Source organism: Rhineura floridana, chromosome 1 (genome assembly GCF_030035675.1).
Source record: "Rhineura floridana isolate rRhiFlo1 chromosome 1, rRhiFlo1.hap2, whole genome shotgun sequence".
Lineage (NCBI taxonomy): Eukaryota > Metazoa > Chordata > Lepidosauria > Squamata > Rhineuridae > Rhineura > Rhineura floridana.
This window is the reverse complement of record NC_084480.1, coordinates 146332934-146338010: the sequence shown is the minus strand read 5'-3', so window position 1 is coordinate 146338010 and position 5077 is coordinate 146332934. Positions and strand designations below refer to the sequence as shown.

At 43.5% G+C, this 5077-nt stretch overlaps 1 long non-coding RNA gene across 1 annotated transcript; it reads right to left on the bottom strand.

The window, feature by feature from the left end:
- LOC133388923 (uncharacterized) lies at positions 1 to 2367 on the bottom strand. Its single transcript, XR_009763982.1, has 3 exons — positions 2279 to 2367; positions 1056 to 1355; positions 1 to 154 (listed from the first exon to the last, which is right to left on the bottom strand). It is a non-coding gene; the product is annotated as an uncharacterized LOC133388923 (long non-coding RNA).
- Positions 2368 to 5077: the final 2710 nt, after the last annotated feature.

Below are 5077 nucleotides of genomic sequence, written 5' to 3'. Positions count from 1 at the left end.
CTTGTGGGGTCTTGTGTTCCCCACGCCTGGCCGCTAGATCACTCTTTACCATGCCTGTGTGGGTAGCTCCATGGGGCATCCAGCGAGGGTTGGGAGACTCTTTGGTATGGTGCTGTGTTATTCTTTTCTGCCTGTTGTGGCTGTGCAATCAGTTCTGTAATGACAATAAAGTTTAGGGTTTTTTGCAATGTTCTTTCTGATGGTGTGTGGTTCTATGATGTGGTAGGTGGGGACAGGTGCCTACAGGCACGATAAAGGTAAATAATTTCTGTGCACTTGAGGTGCTGCTGTTGGCATGTGTGTTTGTTTACAAAAGATGTTGTTGCAGCTGAGCATGCGTAGCATACGTTTGGCTGTCCGATTGGCATGTTTATGGCAGACAGCATGGCTGTGCAAGCTCGGACGTGTGTCTGAATTGGCTGCTGCGGGTGGGATTGCTATGGATGCCGTGGACATGTCTGTAAGTCTTCCGCTATCAATGGCCTCTCCCATCTTTTGCCAAATTTGCATGGACAGATCACCAGTGTATGTACTCTCTAGAAAATTTCCCACTTTGGATTGGTCCGAAAACTGGCAGTGGAGGACAGATGGAAGGATAAAGTAGAAAAATCTTAAGAGTTCTGTCATGAAAGGGTGTGTCTGAACTTTGGTTTTGGCACAGATTTTCAGTAACTACTCCAAGCATGCTTGTTCATGTTTATACTGATGCAAAGCCAACGCTTAAGTGACTTACACAGAGATGATGCTGATGTAACTGAATTTCTGATTAAGTTATGCAATGGGATTTTTAGAGAAATACATTGATGTGATACTGTTCTGGGAAGCTTCCTCATAGTCATTCCTTCATCAGGACCAACTGAGGTCATGTAATATGAACCTCTGCATAACACAAATGGGCTATTTGGGGGTTAAGGGGAGGACTGCAAAGAAATTTCAGTGTGTGAAGATTCACAACAAGCTTCAAAGGCCTGCTATTCTATGTATTCAAGATTACCAGCCCCAAGCCTATGCATGTCTACGCAGAAGTAAGTTGCATTGATTTACATAGGACTTACTTCCAGGTTGCAACCCTTATGTCCAGTTGATGGGAGAGAGAAGGCAGATGCTCCTCTTCCTCCACAGTTCTTCCTGCTCTTCCCCTCTCTGGTCCTGTCACCGCAAGTTAGATTGAAAGGCTGGGAGGCACAAACATCCACTCATGCTCCTTCTACGCTTCTTGATTTTGTGACGTAGACACAGCGAGCACAGTGGCCTTGGCAGCACAGAGAATGTCCTACCTGCTCAGTACAGTTCTTTTAGTTTGTTTTTAACTCTTCCTGGACTCATTGTTGCCACTTCTTTCCCAGTTTGGCTTCCTAGGGGTAAAGGAAACATTTAGGTGTGGACAGTGCAAAGAGTGCTGGGCTGTTTCCTTTCAAGATTGGCTTAGGAAACTGTTCACATACATGCTTCCACGGGTTATCGACTGGGATTATGGAGTCTTTCCCAAAGCAGATTTCTAAGGAAAGCATTTTGCAAGAGAAGCATTAACTGTGCTCAAATCGCAAGCCCCATACAAGTAGTGATGTGCATGGCCAAGTGAAAAAGTGGGCAGGGCTCCTGCATCTTTAACAGTGGTGCAGAAGAGCGAGTTTCAGCAGGTGTAGCTTGTCATGCAAACTACACCTGCTGAAAATCCCCTGCCCTCTTCTGCAACTGGTCATTCTACCACGAGTCAGCAGTAAAACTTCTGTTAAGCCTCACTAGCATCCAGAAGTGGTATCTCTTGCAGGATAGAGCAAATTCTTAACCAGGAATCCACAGCTGTGCTACTGCAGCAAGAACAGAACCAGGCAATCAGAAGTATTCTGTGATTCCACACAAGTGCATGTAGTAACTGAGAGCAGAATTGTAGCTTTCTGAGACTCTCATCTTTGTCTTTTCTTTTTTTAAATTATTATAGAAAACTATTTTTAATTCATTGTGGCTATGCACAAAGGCATTTCCCATATATTTTGAAGCCTAGCGGAAGCAGAAGGTATTCCTAAATATATCACGTGGAGGTCCACTGTCCCATCCACCTCTTTAGGAGTAGGAGAAATTAGATGTAAATATAGAAACAAAACTTTAACAATGCAAATCAATGTGCACATATCACATCATTAAAATTTTGTTTGCACAGAATTTTTTCATGGGGCAGAATTTTAATGAAAAAACTCCAGGGTAGTCACAGCTGAGTTTAGGGAAGGAAACAGAGGAGCAGAAAGAGCCCTTAACCCACAGTCCTAGGGGCACTTACCTGAGAGTAAGTCCCATTGATTAGAACTCCCATCATCCTACTGTTGGTGAGGCTGGCTAGGTCTGATGGAAGTTGGAGTTCAACAACATTTGGAGGGCCACAGGTTGTCCATCCTTGCCCTAAACCATGTATTGTGGCTTGTCAGGTGCTTGATAATCCCCTCTGATTTGTTTCATAAACTGGAGCAGCCCTGTAAAAATAGGTTTATCATGTCCCTGATAGCCTTCCATATTATATGGGTGGTGGTCATTCACAAATTGTGCAGGCATGTTTAATGGAGATCTGATACTCTTTTTCTGTTGTGCATAGAATGACACTTGAAGACTTGGATGAAACAGGAACGCAGTTTGTACTCATTCCATTGACTGAGTGATAACTTTGTTACAGTAATCCCTTGATTAAGTTTGGCTTTGCGCAGCAATCTTGCCACAAACTTGGCTGGCTTCAGATTTCTACATTGCTTCTACATTCAGAGCCCATTTAGTTACTGGTACAGTCCTGTAATGATCTACAGTGGAACTGGAGAGTTACAGTATATGATCGTCTCAGAAATCTACCTTGTATTTTCCTTGTTTCAGGGAAACTTTGGATACTTATTGGTTGAGTTAGAGAGATGCTGAGGAATGTCCATTAACATTCCAAGTTCTAGCTTGATCAGGGAACAAAGCTTGACACAACAAAATGCTCCGAGCCTGATTTCTGTGGGAAGGAATTGTTGTCAGTCTGGCTCGGATTAAAAGTTAACACATACAGGCTGTGTGGAAGCAGGGGTGTAGCAGTGGGAGGGAAATGAGGGCATTGCCTCCCCAATGAGAATTCTACCCCCCCAAATGAAATTTCCCTTCAGTCCCCAAATTTCTGGCATTGCAGTAACTTAAAGCTTCAGTTGTACTTTTAGAAACACAGTTTAGGCATGCAAAGAGGAGGACAGGGCAAAGTTACCAAGGGAATGTGAACACAGTAAATAAAAGAGTTAAATGTGTGAATGAAGTGAACATAAGTCGTGATGTATGGGGGAAAGAATTGACAAACCTACGGGTTTGCAATTGGGGGAAGACAAGGTGGGAAGGACAGTATTGTTATGCACTGCAGAGAATCTCTCCCTCCCCTGTAATGCTTAACCAGCCTCTGGAGGTGATGGGTGTTATTAGTGCATCTGGTGGGTGTGCCTGGGCTTTGGGGCCTAGACTGTGCAGCAGCCTAGCCTAGTCCAGGGCAGGATCTGTGAAGAATCAAAGAGGTGAGTGAGCTGGCTCTTCAAGGTCCAGGAATCCTAATGCTAAACTAGCTCGGGCAATGGGGAGCTGGAATATTGTGTGTGCATGTCTGGGGGGCATTTCTTCCTTAGTTTGTTTAACAAATTGAAAAATAATAATGCATATTTAATTTTTCTCATGTGAACTTATGTACTACTAAAATAGGGTATATGAAATTTGCTGATAGAGTTAGCTGGCTGGCCTAGGGCCTTTCTGTAGAACAGAGATTGTGTGCTTGTACAGTTGATTCTAGCACCTGTAGTTCACAGAGATGTATAGTTCCTATGTGACATAAGGAAATGAAAAGTGATGTTTATAGGTATTAATTTAATTTTTAAAGGGAAACATCTCTTAATTGCTTTCCTGCCATGGCAAAGGAGACCAGGGTAGTAAGTTCTAGGAAGCAGCTGCCTCAGGAGAACTGAACTCAGTTCACAAGCTTACTAAAACACTGTAGCTGTACAAGGAAACCTTTCCATTCATTCACTCTTTGTATGCTGCAGGACTTGCCTTTGGTGCATCTACAGCTGTGTGTGAAAATTCATTTTCAACTTTGAAAATTCATGTGTTGACACCATACAGGTGTTTAGTTGTTCTTCAGAGAAAAATAAACTTCATAGAATCAGAATTGTAGGGTTGGAAGGGGCTTAATAAGGCCATTGAGCCCAAACCCCTGCTCAATGCAGGAATCCAACTTAAAGCATACCCGACAGTTGGCTGTCCAGCTGCCTGTTGAACGCCTCCAGTGTTGGAGAGCCCACCACCTCCCTAAGTAATTGGTCCCACTGTTGTACTGGTCTCACAGTTAGGAAGTTTTTCCTGATGTTCTGGCTTCCTGTAACTTGAGCCTATTATTCCATGTCCTGTACTCTGGGGTGATCGAGAAGAGATCCTGGCCCTCTTTATAACAACCTTTCAAGTACACTAATACCTCTGTTAACAAAGTAGATGCGTTCCTGAACATTAACAGAAACTTTGGTAGCAGCAGTAGGTATAACATGGAAAGAATAGGGATAGTTTCCTACACCCGCTCATTGATGGTGGGGGCAGCTTCAACTGGGGCTTTAAAGGGTGCCTACCCAGGACCCCCTCCCCTACTTCTCTTCCTCTGAATCGTATTGGATCTTTCCCTCCCCAGCCCTGGGAGAAAATAAGAGATCTCTTTAATGCAAAGCAAACACACAGGCTTAATAGTTTCACCCTAGCAAAGCAAAGGCACAGGCTTATCAGTTTATTGATAGTAAAGCAGACACAAGCTTGTCAGTTTCACCTTAAAGCAAAGGCACAGGCTTGAAAGTCTGTCTATAGCAAAGCAAATCTCATCAGTTTCACATTTAAAAAGGCCTTCCTTAAAAGGAGCTTGTTCCTGGATGATTTGTTAACTGAGGTATTACTGAACTTGAAGAGTGCTATCACATCTCCCTTCAGTCTTCTCTTCTCAAGACTAAACATGCCCAATTCTTTCAATCTGTCCTCAGAGCTTTGTTTCCAGTCCCCAGATCATCCTCGTTGCCTTCCTCTGAACCTGTTCCAGTTTGTCTGC